This window comes from Schistocerca piceifrons, chromosome 11 (assembly GCF_021461385.2).
Source record: "Schistocerca piceifrons isolate TAMUIC-IGC-003096 chromosome 11, iqSchPice1.1, whole genome shotgun sequence".
NCBI lineage: Eukaryota > Metazoa > Arthropoda > Insecta > Orthoptera > Acrididae > Schistocerca > Schistocerca piceifrons.
Window position 1 is genome coordinate 16,395,305 of NC_060148.1, and position 27,229 is coordinate 16,422,533.

General features: G+C 43.3%; 1 protein-coding gene and 1 pseudogene across 1 annotated transcript in view; one reads left to right on the forward strand and one right to left on the reverse strand.

The window, feature by feature from the left end:
* The window catches only part of LOC124719992 (sodium/potassium/calcium exchanger 3), a 684,419-nt gene that overhangs the window by 391,667 nt on the left and 265,523 nt on the right, over positions 1–27,229 (forward strand). The gene's annotated exons all lie outside the window — the stretch shown is intronic.
* LOC124720706 lies at positions 7,556–7,673 on the reverse strand (annotated as a pseudogene).

The following is a 27,229-nucleotide window of genomic DNA, read 5'->3' on the forward strand; positions in this document are numbered from 1 at the left end:
CATCGGAAAAACATTGTACCATCTCATGGATTTGTCCACTCAAAATGGTCGCATAACCTGTGGCGGTTGGAGAATAACCATGAGGCAAATGGAATATCGCGATATAGCGGACCAAATGATCACATTATGTCCGCCATGTTTCAGTCTTGTGACGCAAACTCGGCCAGAAGTTGGAAACAAATAATGCCCATCCGACCAAATGACCTTCTCCCATCACTCTACAGCACAGGTTTTACAGCTTCGGCACCACGTTTTCGCTGCTTGGGCATTCGCACATCTCTGGTGAGTGGTTTTGGAATTCTAGATCGCCTTCCAGTTCGGTGTTCGCTGTTAGCAGTGTTGTTCTGCTGCTGGCAGGGTTCACGAGTGCGACTTCCAGTTCCGCAGTGATTTTTGTCAGCTTTTATCCTCTTTGTGGTGTGCGTACTGTAAGACCTTGGTTACACACACCATCAGATTATTTGACTTGTCACTCTAACGAAGTAGGCGAGTGTCAGCAATATGTCTCGTGGTCTTATCGTGGCGTGTTTATCTTCTGCGGTTAGGTCAGACGATAGAAATGCCACTGGCACGCTTAGAGTAGGAGATGGACGGTGACGAACTTTAAACAGAGCTTGATTAATTTTCACACACATTTATTAAAGTAATAACAAGCATAAACCTTATCTAACTTGATTCTGGATGCTGTTTACAATTGACAATCTGAAGTTCCTTTGGTCTTGGTACGTTAATCTTATTCTCACATATCTCTGATACTTGACAAAAGTGTCTATACATTTCTCTTCATGGTTATGTACAGGAATATGATAATCGTATTAGTTGCAGACTGAAACTTGATTATAGACTGGTACAGACTAATGCAGACTGACTATTCGGAGGTCTGTACGCTCGTTATAATACCTCGCGCGTTCATGTATCACTGCGCGAGTGTGATCCGCGAGGAGAAAAGGTTCTACGTTAGCAGCAATCTCATTGGCTGCGTTACATATTAATACGCAGATCGGCGGAAGCAGAATTTGGTCCGTCTCTATGGCGGCGCCATCTCGTAGTGCGGAGACGGACGGGCGGTGCACCTGCGCTGTTGTGCTTAGCGGGGCGTGCTGTAGTGCGAAAGTTGTGCACGCGCTGACTACGCGGAACTATGTACACAACACTCTTATTCTTCCTCGCAATTCTCTTCAATGACCGTCTGTGACGATGACTCAATGCACACTTTCATCCGCATTGTTACGTACCGAATGATCTTTTCCCTCTTGGCCGGCTGGGGTGGCCGAGCGGTTCTAGGCGCTACAGTCTGGAACCGCGCGACCGCTACGGTCGCAGGTTCGAATCCTGCCTCGGGCATGGATGTGTGTGTGTGATGTCCTTAGGTTAGTTACGTTTAAGTAGTTCTAAGTTCTAGGGGACTGATGACCTTAGAAGAACCGCGCGACCGCTACGGTCGCAGGTTCGAATCCTGCCTCGGGCATAGATGTGTGTGTGATGTCCTTAGGTTAGTTACGTTTAAGTAGTTCAATGTTCTAGGGGACTGATGACCTTAGAAGTTAAGTCCTATAGTGCTCAGAGCCATTTGAACCATTTTTCCCTCTTCTCCTGTATGCGGTATAAATCTTCGATATAGTGTCTCTTGAAACAGCAAACACTTTCATTACCCTGATGACGGAAGTACTCACGATACGATCTCCAACAGTTTGTTCACGATCGACTGCACTGGTTTCCGATGTAATTCACTCACGACGACACACAACACTGTTCTGACGTCGACTGACCCTTGCAACGTGTTGAGGACACTGCACAAAGCCGTTCGTGGTCAAATACAACATCTTCAGGCCCGGGGGGCGTCTCCGTTTACGTTGAATCGGGCATCTCTCACAGTGTTTGCATATTTTTGTGCACCCGTGTTCAAATGGTTCAAATGGCTCTGAGCACTATGGGACTCAACTGCTGAGGTCATTAGTCCCCTAGAACTTAGAACTAGTTAAACCTAACTAACCTAAGGACATCACAAACATCCATGCCCAAGGCAGGATTCGAACCTGCGACCGTAGCGGTCTCGCGGTTCCAGACTGCAGCGCCTAGAACCGCACGGCCACTTCGGCCGGCTGCACCCGTGTAAATGAATAATATGATAACGAATCTCCAATAATCTGAACAAGTTTCAAATGGTACGTCGCACTATGGATACACTGAAGCGCCAAAGAAACTGGTAGAGGCTTGCGTGTTCAAATACAGAGTGTGTAAACAGGCAGAATACGGCTCTGCGGTCATTAACGAGGCAAAATGTGTCGTATTACTAGAGCAAATACGCATTCAAGGACAGAAAAACGTCACACGACAGAAATAATGAGGAGGAAACAATGGTAAGCAGTAGTCTTCTAATGATTTGGGCTAGCTAATTAAAATGGCGACAGCCTCCACACACTCTGACTTCAAAACAAAGTACGGCGCAAGTCTGTAGTGCCAGTTTTCTTCTGTTTTAAGCTCCATGAATTGCATAATGTACTGCGAACCCTTCAATCTCACCTACAGAAGGTCAATAATACTGCGCTATATATATATATATATATATATATATATATATATATATATATATGGTGAGTCACCTAAAGTTACCGCTGGATATATTTCGTAAACCACATCAAATACTGACGAACCGATTCCACAGATCGAACGTGAGGAGAGGGGCTAGTGTAATTGGTTAATACAAACCATACAAAAATGCACGGAAGTATGTTTTTTAACACAAACCTACGTTTTTTAAATGGAACCCCGTTAGTTTTGTTAGCACATGTGAACATACAAACAAATACGTAATCAGTGCCGTTTGTTGCATTGTAAAATGTTAATTACATCCGGAGATATCGTAACCTAAAGTTGACGCTTGAGTACCACTCCTCCGCTGTTCGATCGTGTGTATCGGAGAGCACCGAATTACGTAGGGATCCAAAGCGAACGTTGATGGACCTTAGGTACAGAAGAGACTGGAACAGCACATTACGTCCACACGCTAACACCTTTTTCTTGGTCTTTTTCACTGACCCACATGTACATTACCATGAGGGGTGAGGTACACGTACACACGTGATTTCCGTTTTCAATTACGGATTCGTCAGTATTTGATGTGGTTCACGAAATATATCCAGCGGTAATGTTAGGTGACTCACCATATATATATACACTCCTGGAAATTGAAATAAGAACACCGTGAATTCATTGTCCCAGGAAGGGGAAACTTTATTGACACATTCCTGGGGTCAGATACATCACATGATCACACTGACAGAACCACAGGCACATAGACACAGGCAACAGAGCATGCACAATGTCGGCACTAGTACAGTGTATATCCACCTTTCGCAGCAATGCAGGCTGCTATTCTCCCATGGAGACGATCGTAGAGATGCTGGATGTAGTCCTGTGGAACGGCTTGCCATGGCATTTCCACCTGGAGCCTCAGTTGGACCAGCGTTCGTGCTGGACGTGCAGACCGCGTGAGACGACGCTTCATCCAGTCCCAAACATGCTCAATGGGGGACACATCCGGAGATCTTGCTGGCCAGGGTAGTTGACTTACACCTTCTAGAGCACGTTGGGTGGCACGGGATACATGCGGACGTGCATTGTCCTGTTGGAACAGCAAGTTCCCTTGCCGGTCTAGGAATGGTAGAACGATGGGTTCGATGACGGTTTGGATGTACTGTGCACTATTCAGTGTCCCCTCGACGATCACCAGTGGTGTACGGCCAGTGTAGGAGATCGCTCCCCACACCATGATGCCGGTGTTGGCCCTGTGTGCCTCGGTCGTATGCAGTCCTGATTGTGGCGCTCACCTGCACGGCGCCAAACACGCATACGACCATCATTGGCACCAAGGCAGAAGCGACTTTCATCGCTGAAGACGACACGTCTCCATTCGTCCCTCCATTCACGCCTGTCGCGACACCACTGGAGGCGGGCTGCACGATGTTGGAGCGTGAGCGGAAGACGGCCTAACGGTGTGCGGGACCGTAGCCCAGCTTCATGGAGACGGTTGCGAATGGTCCTCGCCGATACCCCAGGAGCAACAGTGTCCCTAATTTGCTGGGAAGTGGCGGTGCGGTCCCCTACGGCACTGCGTAGGATCCTACGGTCTTGGCGTGCATCCGTGCGTCGCTGCGGTCCGGTCCCAGGTCGGCGGGCACGTGCACCTTCCGCCGACCACTGGCGACAACATCGATGTACTGTGGAGACCTCACGCCCCACGTGTTGAGCAATTCGGCGGTACGTCCACCCGGCCTCCCGCATGCCCACTATACGCCCTCGCTCAAAGTCCGTCAACTGCACATACGGTTCACGTCCACGCTGTCGCGGCATGCTACCAGTGTTAAAGACTGCGATGGAGCTCCGTATGCCACGGCAAACTGGCTGACACTGACGGCGGCGGTGCGCAAATGCTGCGCAGCTAGCGCCATTCGACGGCCAACACCGCGGTTCCTGGTGTGTCCGCTGTGCCGTGCGTGTGATCATTGCTTGTACAGCCCTCTCGCAGTGTCCGGAGCAAGTATGGTGGGTCTGACACACCGGTGTCAATGTGTTCTTTTTTCCATTTCCAGGAGTATATATATATATATATATATATATATATATATATATATATATATATATATATATATATATTACGAAAAACCAGAAAGAGATGGAAGTGATGTGAAAAACATGCTTTAGATATCCATTTAATTACATTTTTCACTCTTTTTTTACTCTGTGTCGGTAGCAAGTGAAGCTGGAACTCGGAAAGTAATGCTTGTTTGGTTACTGTACTACTCTTTATGTTAGTCACGCTTGCAGCTCTGAGTTCGTATGCAAAACATTTTTAATGCTGACGTTTGCAAAAAAAAAAAAACAAAGTTGCCTACGTGTTCTTTGTTGGACCAAAAACGTGTGCAATGAGCAGAGAAGCAAGGCATTCTGCCGATCTTGCGCATGTCGACAAAGTGAACGGTTACTGAAATGTGAAACAGAACTGCATGGAGGTGTGTGCCTCCATGCAGAATAGAGTTGTTTTATTAGATTGTCAATGCGTTAGTTTCACTGTGGTTTCAACATCTTCTCACTTTGATATCTTACCTATGATGCGTCGCTGAGTGTGTGGAAAATATAGCAATTTTCAGGGTAGAAAAAAAGATATGACTTTTTAAACATCTTCCTACCTTGTGGGATGCCATAAATGTGATTAAAGGTATTGTCTCACGCGCTTAAGCCACCATGAAATGAGTATTTTGCTTTAACATGTATGTATGTAACTTTTGCAATAATGATAGCCTAACCTTTGTAAGATGCACGCCATAGCCTCTCTCCTTATTTTCCGGGAATATTTCTCGCCAGTAACTCTGTCAGTTTCCCAGCAATAACCAAACATATCACAACTGGAATGTACCTGTACTTCGATCATCTGATTTTACTTTTGAGTTCCATTTTGAGGTTTTCAAAGTATATATGTCTATACCATGCTTCGTGATATACCAGTGATTAGCTACTTAGTTTCATTTTCCATGTATCATTTGCACAATAAATCGTAATGATATGGAACGATTCATTATATACTGACAACACCTTTTTTGTAAATGTGTCTCCATGCTGATCATTTATTAGCTTTTTTGTTTTTCAATTAAATACAGATGTTAGTAATTCCTATGCATCACCATTTACACATTAGAGTAATATATAATCTTCTGTAGCAAAGCATGAATTGTCAAAGAGAAACCTTTTCAATTTAGTTTCAAATTGTACATTGCTCTCCGTCAGGCATTTTATCTGTGTGAACGGATAAGTAATCAAAACTGTTGGTTGCACCAGTGTGACCCGTCTTTGTGCTACAGACAACCTTAATGTGGCCTACTGAATGTCATTTTTTTATCCTCGTATTTGCAGTTACGTACATTGTTGTTCCTGTTGAAGTGCAGTGGATTATTTGCAACAAACTTCACGAGGGAATCACTATACTGTGAAGGGGATAGATTGCTACTCGCATCTACATCTACGTGATTACTCTGCTATCCACAATAAAGTGCCTGGCAGAGGGTTCAATGAACCACCTTCAAGCTGTCTCTCTACTGTTCCACTCTAAAACGGCACGCGGGAAAAACGAGCACTTAAATTTCTCTGTGTGAGCCCTGACTTCTCCTATTTTATCGTGATGATCATTTCTCCCTATGCAGGTGGGTGCCAACAGAATGTTTTCGCAATCGTAGGAGAAAACTGGTGATTGAAATTTAATGAGAACATCCCGTCGCAACGAAAAACGCCTTTGTTTTAATGATTGCCTGTCCAATTCACGTATCATGTCTGTGGCAATATCTCCCCTAAACCACGATAATAGACTATCAATAGCTGCTCTCTTTGGGAATGGAATCAATACATTCTTTGTCAGGACTGGCCCTCCCAAGACTGCCAGTAGTTCTAATGGAATGTTGTCTACTCCCGGGGCCTTGTTTGGACTCAGGTCTTTCAGTGCTCTGTCTCACGCAGTATCATATCTCCCATTTCATCTTCATCTACGTCCTCTTCCATTTCCTCAAGTACATCGCCCTTGTATAGACCCTCTATATACTCCTTCCACCTTTCTGCTTTCCCTTCTTTGCTTAGAAGTGGGTTTCCATCTGAGCTCTTGATATTCGTACAGGTCGTCTCTTTTTTTCCAAAGGTATCTCTAATTTTTCTGTAGGCAGTATCTATCTCACCCCTATGTGAGATATGCCTCTTCATCCTTACATTTGTCCTCTAGCCATCCCTGTTTAACCACTTTTCACTTCTTCTTGATCTCATTTTTGATACTTTTGTATTCCTTTTCGCCTGCTTCATTTACTGCATTTTTATATTTTCTCCTTTCATCAGTTAAATTCAATATCTCTTCTGTTACCCAAGGATTTCTACTGGCCCTCGTCTTTTATGTAGTATATCCTCTGCTGCCTTCATTGTGTTGACTATAGTCACCCAATAGTCGAGAATAAGACCACTTAGCGACTTCCAAAATACGTAAGACCTATCTGAAACTTTTTCTCGCTGATGTCCCCCCCCTTCCCCCCCTCCCCCCGCGACATTATGAAAGGGGAAAAGTTTGTCTCTTATTACGTTTTCGCTGTTCATGCAGTATCATTTCAGCATCAGAGGTGACATTTCAATTTATTTCTTGTTTACTACTATTTGCTCCATATTTTGGAGAGAGCATAAAACACATGTCACTGCATTTAGCTGGAAAATTGCATCATTGTAAGTCCAGGAGATACGACTTCATAAACACTGACATGCCTGAGAAGTTAGCTTCCGTTAAAACAAAACGCAAACCTAGACTATACGTGTCCAGTGTCCTGCTAATGTCACTCCGTCGTCAGGCCAAGAGGGCCTACCGGGACAGTCCGACCGCCGTGTCATCCTTAGTGGAGGATGCGGATAGGAGGGGCATGGGGTCAGCACACCGCTCTCCCAGTCGTTACGATGGTTTTCTTGACCGAAGCCGCTACGATTCGGTCGAGTAGCTCCTCAATTAGCATCACGAGGCTGAGTGCGCCCCGAAAAATGGCAACAGCGCATGGCGGCCCGGATGGTCACCCATCCAAGTGCCGGCCACGCCCGACAGCGCTTAACTTCGGTGATCTCACGGGAACCGGTCTACCCACTGCGGCACGGCCATTGCCGTCCTGATAATGGCTGCCGCCTATTTCGAAAAAACCTCAAACAGAATATCAAAGCAATAAAACAGACATTAATAGGCCTTACATGCTTAACGTCAAATATTTTACAAATCAAGTCATCTGTGAAGTAATGACACATCTGAGACTGTTTCACGTGGTGTTGGATTCTCTAATGAACTGGGGGGGGGGTGGTCATTGGTTTACTGGTAACTTCAACAACGGCTCCTTTTCCATGGTATTTATGGAGGTCCCCGATGTCTGATCTGTCGGTTGGCGAATCTTGTCGGAACCGAATGCACCTCCGAAGATGTTCCGCGCAGGACTGGACGAAACGTCAGGAGCAGATGAGTTTCGTGGCACACTACCACACGGAGCGCGGAAGATTCACCGGCAGCTAATTTAACGTTTCTGGCGCACCACCTCCACTGCGCCGCCATTTTAATGGCCGCCAGCTGTTGTTACGCGAGTCGTCCTTACCGCCTCAGACAAAGCTGTTTACTGCGGCAGTTCCTGGAACGCGTTACGTATGCTGGCTCAAACGCCAACTGCATGCGCTCCAGTCTTGCGTTAGCGACTCGCAGACAGCAGTTACAGAAAACGTCACGCGTCGAGTCTGACGTCACAGAGGGAGTTCCGCCCACGCAGTCTCCTTCCGTGTCATTCACAGAACGAAGACGAACAGGTCGCAGCGTTCCTGACCACCAGTCACTGTCTAAGATACAACCCGTTTCAAAAACATGCACCCGCTTTCTCAAGACCAACAGTAATCTACATCTACATTTATACTCCGCAAGCCACCCAACGGTGTGTGGCGAAGGGCACTTTACGTGCCGCTGTAATTACCTCCTTTCCTGTTCCAGTCGCGTATGGTTCGCTGGCACAACGACTGCCGGAAAGCCTCCGTGCGCGCTCGAATCTCTCTAAGTTTACATTCGTGATCTCCTCGGGAGGTATAATTGGGGGGAAGCAATATATTCGATACCTCATCCAGAAACGTACCCTCTCGAAACCTGGCGAGCAAGCTACACCGCGATGCAGAGCGCCTCTCTTGCAGAGTCTGCCACTCGAGTTTGCTAAACATCTCCGTAACGCTATCACGCTTAGCAAATAACCCTGTGACGAAACGCGCCGCTCTTCTTTGGATCTTCTCTATCTCCACCGTCAACCCGACCTGGTGCGGATCCCACACTGATGAGCAATACTCGAGTATAGGTCGAACGAGTGTTTTGTAAGCCAGCTCCTTTGTTGATGGACTACATTTTCTAAGGACTCTCCCAATGAATCTCAACCTGGTACCCGCCTTACCAACAAGTAATTTCATATGATCATTCCACTTGAAATCGTTCCGCACGCATACTGCCAGATATTTTACAGCAGTAACTGCTACCAGTGTTTGTTCCGCCATCATACAATCGTACAATAAAGGATCCTTCTTTCTATGTATTCGCAATAGATTACATTTGTCTATGTTAAGGCTCAGTTGCCACTCCCTGCACCAAGTGCCTATCCGCTGCAGATCTTCCTGCATTTCGCTACAATTTTCTAATGCTGCAACTTCTCTGTATACTACAGCATCATCCGCGAAAATCCGCACGGAACTTCCGACACTATCTACTAGGTCATTTATATATATATTGTGAAAAGCAATGGTCCCATAACACTCCCCCGTGGCACGCCAGAGGTTACTTTAACGTCTGTAGACGTCTCTCCGTTGAGAACAACGTGCTGTGTTCTGTTTGCTAAAAACTCTTCAATCCAGCCACACAGCTGGTCTGATATTCCGTAGGCTCTTACTTTGTTTATCAGGCGACAGTGCGGAACTGTATCGAACGCCTTCCGGAAGTCAAGGAAAATAGCATCTACCTGGGAGCCTGTATCTAATATTTTCTGGGTCTCGTGAACAAATAAAGCGAGTTGGGTCTCACACGATCGCTGTTTCCAGAATCCGTGTTGATTCCTACAGAGTAGATTCTGGGTTACCAAAAACGACATGATACTCGAGCAAAAAACATGTTCTAAAATTCTACAACAGATCGACGTCAGAGATATAGGTCTATAGTTTTGCGCATCTGCTCGACGACCCTTCTTGAAGACTGGGACTACCTGTGCTCTTTTCCAATCATTTGGAACCTTCCATTCCTCTAGAGACTAGCGGTACACGGCTGTTAGAAGGGGGCAAGTTCTTTCGCGTACTCTGTGTAGAATCGAATTGGTATCCCGTCAGGTCCAGTGGACTCTCCTCTGTTGAGAGATTTCAGTTGCTTTTCTATTCCTTGGACACTTATTTCGATGTCAGCCATGTTTTCGTTCGTGCGATGATTTAGAGAAGGAACTGCTGTGCGGTCTTCCTCTGTGAAATAGCTTTGGAAAAAGGTGTTTAGTATTTCAGCTTTACGCGTGTCATCCTCTGTTTCAATGCCATCATCATCCCGGAGTGTCTGGATATGCTGTTTCGAGCCACTTACTGATTTAACGTAAGACCAGAACTTCCTAGGATTTTCTGTCAAGTCGGTACATAGAATTTTACTTTCGAATTCACCGAACGCTTCAGGCATAGCCCTCGTTACGCTAACTTTGACATCAGTTAGCTTCTGTTAGTCTGAGAGGTTTTGGTTGCGTTTAAATTTGCAGTGAAGCTCTCTTTGCTTTCGCAGTAGTTTGTTGTTAAACCACGTTGGGTTTTCTGTCCCTTCCACACTCGGTTCTTTACAGGTTGGATCTCGTAATGCGCCGTGCAGATAATATTGGCATCTTGTGTCGCAGCGGAAAGATTAGAAAAAATCCACTTTTTCAATCCCCGTCTAATTGGCAGCGGGTACAACGCACTGCATATGATGAAACTTGTCGGAATATCACTTACGATTTGTTAGACGATCCGCTGTGGTAATATTCTGTCCAAATGTGAACTGCAGTTATTTCGTTTACAGCGAAGAATTCGCTGATTTCTGGCAAGATGGCCGATGTTAGATACCGTAGTTGAAAAAAGTTTTAGGATAACGCATCTGACTTTAATTAACAAGAAGAGTTCCAGAGTTCCTACGATAACCAACACCTAAGAGACTAGTTTGGCAGGCATTAAATAAATGCAACAACTTTGAAATCTGAGTATGATCTCACTAGCATGCAGCTTTTCGTAGTTCAAAAATTAACAACTCACGTCGACATGTAGACAACACGTACCAACGTCACTCTCCGAGTACTATGATGGAAGTCGCGCTAATAGCGATCGACTGATATGAACTTAACCAACAGCTCTATTCACTTATAAAAAAATCTAACACTGCAGAGCTTTAGTATACTTTCAAGAAATATGATGTATTTATCAAGCCCCTACCACGCCGTAGCGGAGAAGCGAGACAACTGTCCCCCAATTGAAGCAGCTGGTCTCCGCCATTTGCAGGGATGAATCCTAGTACTGGGTTTGTTATTTGAAGTATATGAGACGCAACAAGAGCAAATTGAAGCACAAATTAAACACATGTTTCTTTAAAAAATAATACTGAGTATTCGAGTCTATTTTAATATACTAAATGAATGAAGTTTCCTGATTTCCGAAATACGTCTGCATAGAGACGCGAAATTTAAGAATGTACGGCTCTCTTCTGACAAGGTGGAGCTAGTTTACATCGAGCTATTTGCATTATATAATTACATGAAACTTTTAAAGTAGCAGACAGTACGATTATTATTTAATTCACATAATTTTCCTGTCAGGTCCTGTTTGCTTTTTGCCGACTACTGTGTACATTTTGCAAGCTTACTTTTGTTTAGCACAGTATTGTCTACACTCGAATTTTGGTATGATTAATTGTAATAACCCATATCACTTTAAATACCGTAGGAATTTCATTCGCACATTAGATTTTAACACTGATAGCACCTCTGAAAGTGGTTGAGTCTGCAACATTTGATCGAATATTTAACCATTTACGAAGTATAATCACCACCTGACAACACATGTTAAGTAGCTAAACGCAATTATTCGACCTACCTCTGATTCATACTTATATATTTGCTTAAAAATCTAAATGCCTATCATGTGCCTAGTTCCTCATTCAGTTCAACTTAGTACATTGACCCTGTTAGTATTTTTAGTACTTTATATGCAAATACGATGTAAGTACTTGACATGCAACAAAGTACCTATGTCTGTAATCTAACACTGCAACTTTCTCCCTATGTAACTTGCAATTTTTGTAGTAGAAAGTTAATTAGATACAGTATAAGGTGTAAATATAGACATCAGGTTAGGCTATAGAACAATCTGTTGTCACCTACATTTAGCATTTGCATTAATTGGCTTCGCAAACATTATATCTTTTTTAAATGAGTTGGAAATCCAAATACTGTCTGTATAGCATCGTCCTTCAGTTGACGTCTATTTACATAATTTTCCATGTAACAGTTCTCTTCAAAATGAAGAGAGCACAGCAAATGATTTGCTGTCGGTTGGAAGTTCTCTCTCTGAGTAACAACAATCCATTTCCGATTTAGAAAATCATTTGTAAGGGGAAATCTAAACAAAAACAAACGCTCATGATGTATTATTTCTCCATGAAAATACTATATACAAGTAATAGAAAGTAACAAACAACCAGAAATGACTGACTTGTGAAATGTAACATTGTTTCCGTCTTCGTCTTTGCTTCCATTCTTACTGTTACAATTACAAGCAGAACACGAACGAACCCTGTTTACGCACTGTTTCCCTGCAAATGGCGGCTTCTATCACGTTCAATGTAGGAACGCGACGCTAGAGCCAATGCGCGGTCTAGTTTTTATTTAGTAAGTCTATGGTATTTATACGCCGTTTGTTTCTGATGAAGCGACGATATTATTATTACCTCTTATTTACATTTCGTTGCGAACCAGAGACTGTATTATTCGCAACCTGAAAATTCATCATTTTCATTCCATTGTTCCAAGACTACTGCGAACCTATTCTTTCGTAATGTTGCCTCTCTTTAAGTATTTGTACTATCTTTTGCTGTCCAAAGATTTCTTCTTTTGCGCAAGTCCGACTCTATCCAGTTATTATATTTATTTCTCAAACAACGTATAGCTAAATCTTTGGTTTTCTACGTTTACGTAATATTATATTCTTGGCCCTTGCCAAGTCCAATAAATGGGATTAACTTTATTTTAATCAACTTTCCCTAAAGAAACTCTGAAAAAAAATTACCTTTTCTCTCTCTTTATTTCTTTATCTCAGTCTCTTTATCTCGTTCTTTCTCTTTACTAAAAGAACGAAAATTTTCTTTAGTACTTTCTCTGTAATACAAATAACGTACGCAGTACACAGAATGAAATTTTCACTCTGCAGCGGAGTGTGCGCTGATATGAAACTTCCTGGCAGATTAAAATTTTGTGCTGGACCGAGACTCGAACTCGGGACCTTTACCTTCCGGAATATCCTTTCTTTCAGCAGTGCTAGTTCTGCAAGGTTCACAGGAGAGCTTCTGTAAAGTTTGGAAGGTAGGAAACGAGGTACTGGCAGAAGTAAAGCTGTGAGGACAGGGCGTGAGTCGTGCTTGGGTAGCTCAGTTGGTAGAGCACTTGCCCGCGAAAGGCAAAGGTCCCGAGTTCGAGTCTCGGTCCGGCACACAGTTTTAATCTGCCAGGAAGTTACGCAGTACACAGTTTTAAATTTTCACATAATGAAACAATTTTATTTTTATCTTGAAAATCTCAATGGTCATTGTTTATAGTGGTTGGTTCAAGTGCTGTTTATAAACTATCCCCCTTCTAATCCGAAACCAACAGAAAAAGAACACGAACAAGAAAACCTAAGTGTCACCGCCACTTTGTATTCTACTTTAAGATTTTAGCAAAATTCAGACCTCTTTAAGTGTTGACATTCGCTTGCCACTACACCTTGAAGTTACTAAATCGATTACGACACTTGAATGGTGAAAGATAATCACCGTTCGTTCCTCCTGTAACCTGTTCTTGGTTGGATTGTTTTCTGCCTTGACTCTGTCAAAGTATAGGAAGATAGTGTGTTTCCAAAGACAATCGCGGTATGTGGTATAGTAAATTAACGTACAATGACGTAAATGTTGCGCAGTCCGAACCTCAAAACTACCAGTCTCACCTTAGTAGGTGGTCGTGGGGTTGTCAAGCGTTGTTCCAAATACCTTAGAACACTCAAAAATAATAATAATCCAAATTTGCCGATACTTACTCCGCATTCCTTTACACCCACTATTATATCAGCTGTGTCACCCTCTATGGTCCACACAATCAATACTCCAAACTATCCAAGCTATTGTAAAGTTAACGGATGAGTTCTCCAAGATTGACATAAATCCCTAAGCAAAGAAAAGAAACCTCCACAGCATCTAATAGCCGATACGACCAACTATTCTTCAAGATTCATCAACCATGTGGTCGCATACGGTATTTCCGTACTCATTATCCACAGTGCGTAGCGTTACGTGGACGCCCACCTACCTATTTTCCGAATCTAAATCACCATGCGCTCGTATAGCAATCACGTTGATCTGCCACGCAGACACCAACACTTCTCAGTACTAGTCCCAATCGACTGAACTCCCGACCTCAAGACTGGCTGCCGAATGTGGAACAAATTAATTTCGATTAACTTGTCGGTGTGTAGCATTACTGATGACGAACGAGAATTCAGAATCAAACTATCGTACGTGTCCTGCTATACACTGCTACGACCGACCGTTACTCGTCTGCGTCATAACGACTCGTCACTCTTCCTTCCTCGAAGATCGAACCGAGAACCATTTTTCGAACAATCCTAGAACGGTGATTATCACTTGTGCATGTTAAGTTCATTCTTAGGCTAAATTTACACTGCCCGCGATGCGATGCAATGCGATGCCGAGCCGAGCGGAGCGATGAAGCGCTGAAATCGCGTGACAATGGGCAGGCTTGGTTGAACAGTGGCAACAGAGCGGTGCCCGTTTAGACTGCAGGCTGGGCCGAGCAGTGTTGCCAATTTAGCTACTTTGTCGCTAGAAATGGCGACTTTAGCCTTCGTCTTAGCGACAAAAAAAACTTTTTAGCGACAAAAATTATTTAGCGACTTCAGTGGCGACTTTTGGAGTACTGACGACTTTTGAAGTACAAATCAAAACTATTTTGGGCCAGTATTTTCATTAACAAAACTAAGATTTTAACTATAGAATGGGTACTACACCGACTTTTAGATTTACTAAGTTAAATTAAGTTCTCAGCAGATCATGTAGCATTGTTCAGCAATTAGTAAACCTTGAAACCTCCCCTTAGAAAAATTTATGAATTACTGTGCTGATAAACCCCTTATGTTATTTGATTTTCAAACTGCTGAGCAAAACTGAACGTACTCAGACATTTCTCTCTTTACTTGTTCTGATCAACACTAAACTGACACACAATATTTTTAGCGCAACGCAGTCTGACTTTCAATAACCCCTACAAAAGAATGGCCCTGGCTAACAATAACCTATACCTTTCATGAATCACTTACCTCACAAAAATCTTCGTTACTCGAACTACTACAATACAGTGAGCGCCGCTATGCCAGCTAAATAAACGATTCTAACTACTGAAGGGACTAACTATTGATAGACATAGTTAGCAAATGAAAGATTTTGATAAAGAACAATGTATTTACCTTAATAATGTTCAAAAGTCATAATATATATATATATATCAGTTCATGACATCCAGTCTTACAAATTTACTGTCTCTGATGGACACACGTCCAGATCATCCGCTCTCAAAACTCCATCTCTCTCCCCACATCCACCACTGCTGGCGGCTCACCTGCAACTGCGCAACGCTACAATAGCGAATATTACTACAATGTCAACCAGCCACAGACTGCACACAGCACAGCCAGTGATTTTCATACACAGCGCTACATGGTGTTACCAATATAAAAACCTAAACAGCCTACTTACAACCTGAATGTGGGAATTGCCTAAAGAGTAAGAAAACCTTGACTATAGAACAATTCATTATTCATTACCCACTAGCCTGTTATCGTCGATAGCGTATCGATCTATAATTCTTCAACTTCTGACCTCCCTTTATTTTTTGAATTGACAAAAAACATATGTAATATTAAGTATAATAAAATACATTTCTGTCCAGCAACCTCTAATTTTTCAAAATGTTAACTAGCAGTCAAATTATTACCACATGCACAGTGGTAACGCAAGAACAATTCGGTGGAGGTATCTCAGACATTATTACGTTTTAAACAGTGAACGATAGGACTGATGAGTTACAGAGTGAGTAGATTGTTTCATGACCTCTAGCTCGCCTGAGTTTTAATGTATTTTCAGTGGTTGTGGTGGCTTACATAATGGATTTACCGCAGAAGAAGCAGTACGCTCAAAATATCGAGATGCGTGGGAAGCAAAACCTGAATTCAATGGGTGGCTGAAACCAGTCGTTGGAGACTTATCCAAGGCAAGATGTCAAGTATGTGCAACAGAGTTATATGCTAATTTGTGTGATATTAGAAAGCATTCGAAAACTATTAAGCATAAACAAAAAATTGATTTAAAGAAACACAAACCACCTTACCTGTGAAAATTGTTCCGGAAACTACAGTTAGAATAGCAAGCAGAGCGGAAGGCGCCCTTTCTTTATTCATTACTGAACATTGTTCTATTTTAGCTGTAGATCATTTAGGAATACTGTGCAAGAAGGTGATGAGGGCGCTAAAAACATGCAATTACATCGTTCAAAGTGCACTAACATTATAACTGAAGTTTTGGCTCCATATTTTACACAATCATTGGTTGAAGATATAAGTAACCAAAAATACAGTGTACTAATAGATGAATCCACAGATGTATCAATATCTAAAATGCTAGGTATTGTTATACGGTACTATAGTGTAAACTACCAAACCATTAGATCAGCATTTCTCAAACTCGCTGTAGTAGAAACTGCAGATGCAAGAAATCTGGCTGCTGTTCGTCTGAATTCTTTGAAAGATCTCGAACTTCCAATCGCTAATATGGTAGGAATTGGCACAGATAATGCTTCTGCAATGGTTGGAATAAACAATGGGCTTTTCGAACAACTCAAGAGAGAATATCGTTTGAAGCATTTGGTATTGATCCGTTGCATTTGTCACTCTCTTCAGCTTGCAGTTTCGCACGCCTCAGTGAATATCATACCTAGAAACATAGTTTCTTGTACGGTAAACCTATAATTGGTTCTCCATTTCACCCAAAAGACAAGAGGAATATAAAAAGGTGTATGAGACAATAAATTGTGGAAAACAGCCACTAAAAATTTTGAAGGTCTGTGCAACACGTTGGCTTTCAATTGAACCAGCAATACGAAGAATTCTGGAGCAGTGGGAAGAACTAAAGCTACATTATTCACTTGCCATTGTTCAAGACAGTTGCTACTCTGCCGATCTTTTGTGCAAGATGTATTGTGACGACTCAAATCATCTTTACATGTTTTACCTTAAACATGCTTTAAAAGACGTACAAATAGCAATAAAAGCTTTTGAAAGAAAAGACAATGACCCCACTAAATTACTAGATACATTTGTATTTCTCATGCAGTCACTCGGACAAAACATAGTTTATCCAACTGTTGATTTGTTGACAGCACCAGTTCCAAACGAATGTATGTACGCAAATCCGAACCGTGGCTTTATGTTTGAACAGAAATTGTCTGAGTCACGTTTGTCTGAAGAAAACAAAGTTTATTTGAAGAAGAGATGCATTCAGTTTAGTCTGAATCTCATAAAAGAAATTCAACAAAGATTGCCAAGTAACGTTACGATCCTGAAAAAAATGTCAATGCTGACTGTTGAAGAAACACTAAAAGTTAATAAAAATAATGCTGTAGCGGATGTAGCCAAAGAATTGGGTTTTAGTGGCGATTTCATAGACGGTATGCTGCAAGAATGGCATAATATCAACTTCATTAGGTGGAATAACACTACTAGCACTGTTAGATTTTTGAGTGAGGTTTTGCAGTAAAAAAATGCCGCAGGGGAGAATGCTTTTTCTTTGATTTCACAGCTATGCCTACCGCATAGATTATCGTTAAAGACAATTAATGCTTTGATCATATTGAGAGACCAGCTGAAGAAACAAAATGAAGATTGTACATATTTTGACATACCGTCAGACGTATTGGAGCTTATTGGAACGAACAAAAGTTACTTTCTTGCGACGAAACCAGTCGAACAGCAACATCATCTTTTGCGCGAAGTTCAACCCTCTACATCAACTATAGTTCTGTCAGAGCATGAAACAGAAGAGTTATTCGATCTTCTGAGTGGCGACGATGAATAGCTCACATACCGGTATGTATATATTTTGTAACCTAATTTGAGTTCTTGCTTTCTTTTGTTACAAACATAGTTGTACACTCCTGGAAATTGAAATAAGAACACCGTGAATTCATTGTCCCAGGAAGGGGAAACTTTATTGACACATTCCTGGGGTCAGATACATCACATGATCACACTGACAGAACCACAGGCACATAGACACAGGCAACAGAGCATGCACAATGTCGGCACTAGTACAGTGTGTATCCACCTTTCGCAGCAATGCAGGCTGCTATTCTCCCATGGAGACGATCGTAGAGATGCTGGATGTAGTCCTGTGGAACGGCTTGCCATGCCATTTCCACCTGGCGCCTCAGTTGGACCAGCGTTCGTGCTGGACGTGCAGACCGCGTGAGACGACGCTTCATCCAGTCCCAAACATGCTCAATGGGGGACAGATCCGGAGATCTTGCTGGCCAGGGTAGTTGACTTACACCTTCTAGAGCACGTTGGGTGGCACGGGATACATGCGGACGTGCATTGTCCTGTTGGAACATAAGTTCCCTTGCCGGTCTAGGAATGGTAGAACGATGGGTTCGATGACGGTTTGGATGTACCGTGCACTATTCAGTGTCCCCTCGACGTTCACCAGTGGTGTACGGCCAGTGTAGGAGATCGCTCCCCACACCATGATGCCGGGTGTTGGCCCTGTGTGCCTCGGTCGTATGCAGTCCTGATTGTGGCGCTCACCTGCACGGCGCCAAACACGCATACGACCATCATTGGCACCAAGGCAGAAGCGACTCTCATCGCTGAAGACGGCACGTCTCCATTCGTCCCTCCATTCACGTCTGTCGCGACACCACTGGAGGCGGGCTGCACGATGTTGAGGCGTGAACGGAAGACGGCCTAACGGTGCACGGGACCGTAGCCCAGCTTCATGGAGACGGTTGCGAATGGTCCTCGCCGATACCCCAGGAGCAACAGTGTCCCTAATTTGCTGGGAAGTGGCGGTGCGGTCCCCTACGGCACTGCGTAGGATCCTACGGTCTTGGCATGCATCCGTGCGTCGCTGCGGTCCGGTCCCAGGTCGACGGGCACGTGCACCTTCCGCCGACCACTGGCGACAACATCGATGTACTGTGGAGACCTCACGCCCCACGTGTTGAGCAATTCGGCGGTACGTCCACCCGGCCGCCCGCATGCCCACTATACGCCCTCGCTCAAAGTCCGTCAACTGCACATACGGTTCACGTCCACGCTGTCGCGGCATGCTACCAGTGTTAAAGACTGCGATGGAGCTCCGTATGCCACGGCAAACTGGCTGACACTGACGGCGGCGGTGCACAAATGCTGCCCAGCTAGCGCCATTCGACGGCCAACACCGCGGTTCCTGGTGTGTCCGCTGTGCCGTGCGTGTGATCATTGCTTGTACAGCCCTCTCGCAGTGTCCGGAGCAAGTATGATGGGTCTGACACACCGGTGTCAATGTGTTCTTTTTTCCATTTCCAGGAGTGTATATTTGACTACTGCGATTGAAACAACAATTTATGAGTTGCGTCAATTATGATAACATGTTTAATTAAACGTTAGCGTATTTTATATGTATGTTGTTGCAAGCGATGCGTCATTTAATTAAGACAATATAGCAGTTACGTATGAGACAATTTTTATTAATATTTTATTAACCCCCCTGGCTTATTGCACCATTCACAGCACGAAATTTTCAGTACACCCCTAGTGAAATCAGTTTTAGCGACTTTCTAGCGACTTTTGATATTGAATCTAGCGACTCGGGTTTTTTTAGAGTTGGCAACATTGGGGCCGAGCGATGTGATGCGGTGCGAGGCGATGACTCCGCTGTAGTCGCAACCGAGTTTGCGTTTCGCGCGAGTGTTTGGAGCGATTGCTTGTTTGCGCTTGCGTCTGAAGTAATTGCTTGCTTGCAATGGACATCGAAAGACTAATTAACAGTGTGCGTGAACGCTCCGTGTTGTGGGAGCAGAAAAATAAATATTACAACAATAGGGATTTTGTTCGTCAAGCATGGAATGAAATAGCTGAAGATTGTGGAACAGACAGTAAGTACAAAAAAGTAAATTAAATAGCTACAAGACTCCAAGCAATAAGTAACACAAACAACTTCGTTTATTTTCTAATTTTAATTGTGTATTGATACTATTACAGTATTTTGATAATGAAATTACGTTCACAATAGTTACAGTATTTGATAATTTCGACATGAAATATATTTGCGTTAATGACTGTTGACACAGTTTTTGAAGGCCTCTCTGACACTCCTCGCTCTTCTTGAAGCACTACTGTTTGCTCTCTCATTTTGGAATTTCACGTCTATATTTTCAGGCGAGGTACTGAAGAATAAATGGAAGCACCTGCGTGACACTTTCCGCTCTGAACTCAAAAAACCTCGTGCTGAACGTTCAGGAGACGAAGGTGGCATGCCGCATTTCCAATCCAATTGGCCATGGTACGAGCTAATGACCTTCCTGACTGACATAATGACGCCACGGAAGACCAAGACCAATGTTCACCACAGTAAAAGAACAGCATCGCAACACGACGACGTACCATTTTCACCAGCTCTTACAGAGAAACAGAGTGTTTCACCTGATGAAACCAATCAAGCCAGGTCTTCAAGACCGTCTGTAAGTTCTGAGGGTAGCGTTTCGATGCGTCCTCCCTCACCCACCCTACACACAAACCAAAACAAGAGATCCAAGAAATCGACAAACTCTGAGTTGCTAAATATAGAGAAGCAAAAGTTGAAGCTAATTGAGCAACAAATGTCGAAATCAGAAACACAAGATAACAGCTATCATTTTGTAGTGAGTTTGCTGCCAGCAATGCGAAAACTATCACCAGCAGCTCAGTTGAGAGCCAGGATAAAAATTCAGCAGGTTCTTTTGGAAGAATTGGAACAATCAACCACTTCCACTGCACATTCGTTGATGTCACCCTATGCACCTGAAAATCCAGTTGAAATCGTAATTGCTGGAAATCCGCAGAATGAAATAGTCACTTCTGAAAATGAACCTGATGACATTGTTATTTCAAGCCAACAAAATTCTGAAAACTTTGATACTTCAGTGAGTGAACTGTGATGTATTTTACTTCTCATTGTCAACTATATCAAAATTTATTAAAAGAAAGTTTGAATCTATCACAATTTGTAAATTTTTCATTATAAAATGATTGCTGTAAACTTAATATTGTACTTACCTGATGGTGATCATAACTCTTTCAGGGGTAATAGCCATTCTGAAATTTGTGTTTTGCTTCTGTAATGTATTTGAAACAGACGGCACTATATAATCAAATGTCTCTGTACCCATTCTGAAATAATTCAAAAATTTATCCTCATCTTTTCTCAAGTCACTGTACAAATGATGAAATTCTCCTAAAGCCCTCCTCTCCTTGTTGATTTCATGCACCCATTCACGGCTGCGTTGAATTCTCAGAGCACTGTTTTCTAATAAAAAAGAATATACTGGGTCGAGGAAACACGACATCGTGCCGAGACTGCTCAATTGCTGGCCAGATCGCGCGCGCGCGCTGTATCGTGTGCAGTGTGAACGCTCCATCGCATTGCATCGCTTTGGCCATTAGGCTTCGCATCGCATCGCAGGCAGTGTAAACTTACACTTAGTGTCCTTCAGTAACGTTTCTGGTAGCCGGCTGCAATAGTTGTAACGTCGCTGACTCGCTCTGGTGACGGAGCATCTCTGACTGAGACCGTAGAGTGAATATGTCTCGAGTCAGCATTCACATGCTCAGAACAGATTTTGTGTTGTCAACATACAATGCCGGCCTGGTCACGTGATCTCGGGACGTCGTGTGTTTGTCCGTATAGCACCCTGTATATTTAAAATGTCACTACATCCCTCGTACAGACGGATTCTTTTCGTACGTGTCGTGGATTATTTATGTGTGTTGCGCAGACATTTTAACAGTATCCATTTGATACCGGGAATAAACTAGCTACGCGACTTTTAAGGGCAAGTGATATTACATCCAGCTTCTTTGCGATAGGTGTCACAGTTCATATGCACTCGATTTTTTGTAGTTTTCGGTATGATACGCCACATTACACAGCCTGACGTACATTTTTGCAGTGATAGTCCTGCAAAACGACTTGACAGTACGCTAGTACTTTTGCAAGTGTCCGAAAAACACCGAATTTGCCGCACATTAGCGATTATATCCCTGCTAATTCGTCCTTTTTTCTGCTATTTCTGCGTATTTATTGTCTCGTTTTTGCGACCTGAAGCACAATTTTTCTTACTGGTGACACTTTGAAGTGTTTATTTAACGCATTTTACGTACTTGCTCCTAGTTTATTAAATAAATAGTAGACTGAGTAATCTATGTACATAATCGACAAGTCACTGATAAATGCATGGAGGATAGTATTTGCTGAAACAACTAACCATTCCCATTCCTGTTCCACTATCAAATTTACGAGCGGAAGTGATTGTTTGTAAGCTTTTGTACGAGCCGTAATATCTTTTATGTAGTATATAAAATCGTAGAAAAATAGGTCTACAGAATCAAGCCTTAATTATAATACGTCTCGAAATTTTTAAACACACAGAGGGTCTCTTACTAATATGATAACTATAATCAGAGCTACATGGTATGTACCTATGAAAATTTACTATCCCTCCTTTCACATTTTTTTCTTTGCATCCGTAGGAACAACAGCAATTCTCCATCGCTATTACACTATCAACAAACAGTGAAACACAACAAAAACTCTTGATATAATAAACTTTAAACGCTGCAGAAAGCACACACGCACAGCGAAGTCCCGAAAACAAGTGACAATCCTGGTTTAATGTTGACAATATGCGCAGAACCCAATGCTCACTCCATAGATATTTACTCTACGACTGCGACCTGGTTTTCGTCAGCTTTTTCTCTCAGTATTTAGATACTATAACATGTCAAGGGAATACAAATTAAAAACATAGATTTTACAAAGTTTAAACAACCATTTTCTTGTCGAGACGAAGTTGATTCGGCTGTATTATGTAATGCGAAACGAAAAATCGTAAATGATTGGCGCGTTACAATCTGCCACGTATAAAACATCTTCAGACTTCTCATTACTTGACACATGAGTTAATTTGTTACGTACCTGACGTTGCGCATGATAAACCTTTGTCTTTGAACACGCAAAATCTTAATCATGTTGATTTTAGTAGTTTCGAATTATTTACACGGTACAGCACGCTGACAATTACCTCCGCTTCGACCCACGCTGTTAATTGCGGCCTGTCTGCGAAAAGAGTTTCGAAAAGATTTGAAATTGTATTTAAAGTTTGTCGTAAGTCACATAGTCCTATGAGTATCGAACACTGGATGCATATACGGTGAGTGTAACGTGTTCAGAGATGTGCAGGTACGCCCAGCTTTTTTCCAGTCGTTAGGAACCTCTCGTTGCTCAAGCGATCTACAACAAATTACTGCTAGAAGGGGAGCAAGTTCTTTCGCATAATCTTTATAGAATCTTATAGGTATCCCATCTGGTCCTGACGCCTTTCCACTGCTGCGCGACTGTAGCTGCTTTTCAATTCCGCGATCGGTTATCTCAATATCTGCCATTTCGACGTTCGCACGACGATTGAAAGGAGAGATAGTGTTAACGATCTTCCGCGGTGAAACAACTTCGGAAGAGCGAATTCAGTATTTCGTCCTTCTCTCCATTAACTTCCGTTTCGGTGTCGGTTTGGTCTCTGAGAGAATAATTAGATGGTAATTCTCCACATGTTCATACTGGTGCCTGACTTACATTTTCGAGGTTTAGGTGCGTCGGATGTGGTCCGTGTCCAGTGAAGAAGTGCTCCACGCAGAGGCTGGGATAGACGTTTCGTTCTCAACTACGCCGAGATGGATGTATGGAGTTTTCGTCCAACATGCTAGGTCTCCAAACGTCAGAGTTGAAATTAGTCCTTGACGTTAACAGGTACACCGGTTATGAGTCTAAACTGCTCTAGTCATCCTGAACCGGTGCGCTGCAGCATGCCATCGGGTGTATTCCAAGCACCACTGATTGGAATGCACCGTTTGGTATTGTGAAGGTAGAAAGGCAATAAAATATAGGGAGCGAAAGGTTGTGTGCAGCTTCTAGAGAAACACTGTCGATCAATCAGAATCCATGGCGTACGTAGGACCACCACATCAACAACCGCTCCATTTCACTGCTCCAGGCAGAGGAGATGGTGGTTGTCGTTGAAAATTGCCGAATTCTGTGCTATGTTTCGCCAAATTCGATGTTATATTTTGTAAAATCCAGAGTTTGTTTTTTACCAATGTTAGTGTTATTTTGTGTCAAAGTCGGTGTTATTTTTTTCTGCCAAACTTGGCGTTGTTGACAAATTCATTGTATTTCCCCGCAAATTCGGAGTTAGTTATTTGCCAAGCATGTTTTTAAATCTTTTTGCTAAATTCAGTGTTACTTTTTTTGCAATATTTGGTGTTGCTTTTTGGCCAAATTAGTTGTTACTTTTTTGCCAAATTCTGTATTTTTGTTTACCAGTTTTGGTGTTGATTTGTCAAAGTCGATGTTGTTCTACTCCAAATCCAGCGCTGTTGTTTTGCCAGCTTTGACGCTACCTTCGTCGTATCGAAGTTCGTTATGTGGGACATGGACTGCCATTTTAATACTGTACTTGAACATCACGCTAAAAGCCAAAATGCAGTTTTCACACTCAATAACAATCAGTTGCGAATATTAATAAACCGCCACCCTCAGATTTACAACAGTTTTACACGTCGAAATTACAAATTTCACGATCTCTCTTAAAAATTTGCGATTTTACGTTATTCCGCTAGAAACCGCCGATTTCGCGTTATTTTTCTCGGTATCGTCTTCGCGAAATTCTCCTGTTATTAGCTATTGATCTTACCAATTCTCGGAAGGTTTGCTTTCAAACGATATGTTGAAAACTGTGACTCAACGTTCTGGAATATGTACGCTACTGGCCATTAAAATTGCTACGCCACGACGATGATGTGTTACAGAAGCGAAATTTAACCGACAGGTAGAAGATGCTGTGATATGCAAATGATTAGCTTTTCAGAGCATTCACACAAGGTTGGCGCCGGCGGCGACACCTACAACGTGCTGACACGAGGAAAGTTTCCAACCGATTTCTCATACACGAACAGCAGTTGACCGGCGTTGCCTGGTGAAACGTTGTTGCGATGCCTCGTGTAAGGAGGAGGAATGCGTACCATCACGTTTCCGACTTTGATAAAGGTCGGATTGTAGCCTATCGCGACTGCGGTTTATCGTATCGCGACATTGCTGCTCGCGTCGGTCGAGATCCAATGACTGTTAGCAGAATATGGAATCGGTGGGTTCAGGAGGGTAATACGGAACGCCGTGCTGGATCCCAACGGCCTCGTATTACAAGCAGTCGAGATGACAGGCATCTTATCCGCACGGCTGTAATGGATCGTGCAGCCTCGTCTCGATCCCTGAGTCAACGGATGGGGACGTTTGCAAGACAACGACCATCTGCACGAACAGTTCGACGACGTTTGCAGCGGCATGGAATATCAGCTCGGAGACCGTGGCTGCGGTTAGCCTTGACGCTGCATCACAGATAGGAGCGCCTGCGATGGTGTACTCGACGACGAACCTGGGTGCACGAAATGCAAAACTTCATTTTTTCGGATGAATACAGGTTCTGTTTACAGCATCACGATGGTCGCATCCGTGTTTGGCGACATCGTGGTGAACGCACATTGGAAGCGTGTATTCGTCATCGCCATACTGGCGTATCACACGGTGTGATGTTATGGAGTGTCATTGGTTACACGTCTCTGTCACCTCTCGTTCGCATTGACGGCACTTTGAACAGTGGATGTTACATTTCAGATGTGTTACGACCCGTGGCTCCACCCTTCATTCGATCCCTGCGAAACCATACATTTCAGCAGGATAATGCGCGACCGCATGTTGCAGGTCCTGTACGGGCCTTTCTGTATACAGAAAATGTTCGACTGCTGCCCTGGCCAGCACATTCTCCAGATCTCTCTCCAATTAAAACGTCTGGTCAATGGTGGCCAAGCAACTGGCTCGTCACAATACGCCAGTCACAACTCTCGATGAACTGTGGTATCGTGTTGAAGCTGCATGGGCGGCTGTACCTGTACACGCCATCCAGGCTCTGTTTGACTCAAAGCCCAGGTGTATCGAGGCCGTTATTACGGTCGTAGGTGGTTGTTCTGGGTACTGATTTCTCAGGATCTATGCACCTAAATTGCGTGAAAATATAATGACAGGTCAGTTGTAGTATTATATTTTTGTCCAATGAATACCTGATTATCATCTACATACCAGCAACTACATTTTACGAGTTCACGTTTCGAAAGAAGTTCGCTTACTTCAAAGGCCAGTTTGGAGAAAATAATGTTGTGTGGTGGGCCGCGTCGCTGTAACTGCTAAAACAGCTGAACGGCCGACTTTTCGGCCGACTTGGTGCTGCCATCTTCAGTGTACCGCTCTGAAGATGATTACTGCGAGTTGATCGAAACGTCGTCCATTTAATTGTTTCAGTAGTTACACTGACGCAGCCCAATTCGCATCATTATTTTATCCAAAACATCTACATTAGTACTCTACAAGCGACCTGGCGGTGTGTGGCGGAGGGTAGTTGTGGTACCACTAACTGATCCGCTCCTGCACGTTCCATCCGCGAATGCCACGTGGAAAGAGTGATTGTCGGTAAGCCTCTGTATTAGCTGTGATTTCTCAAATTCTGTCGTCGTAGTCCTTAGGCAAGACGTATCAGTAAGGAAGTAAAATACTCCGATAAGAGTCGGACAACACTTCTAGCCCGGAAATGCACTGCCGCCATAAATGCATGCTACCAATGACAGCCAATGTTGCCAAACATTTGGCTGTAATATGTGTGACCACGGTGTTGCCGAGCAACACTGCCTGTCTATACTGACTGCAACATTCATTTTTACAGCACGTCCAAATATTGTGGCCAGCAATGTTGTCAAACATATGGCTGCAATTCCTGTGGCTGCAGTGTTGCAGAGAAATATTTACTGCCTGTAGCGACGGCAATATGCACTTCTTATGACCTGTGCAAATATTGTGGAAAAATTATGTTGCTAAATATGCGGCTTCATTTCGTATGGTCGCAGTGTTGCTGAGCAACACTGCACGTCTATATTGAGGGCAATAACCATATCTTATGACCTGTACAAAAGTCGTGGTCTGCCGTATTGCCAAACACATGACTGCAATCCG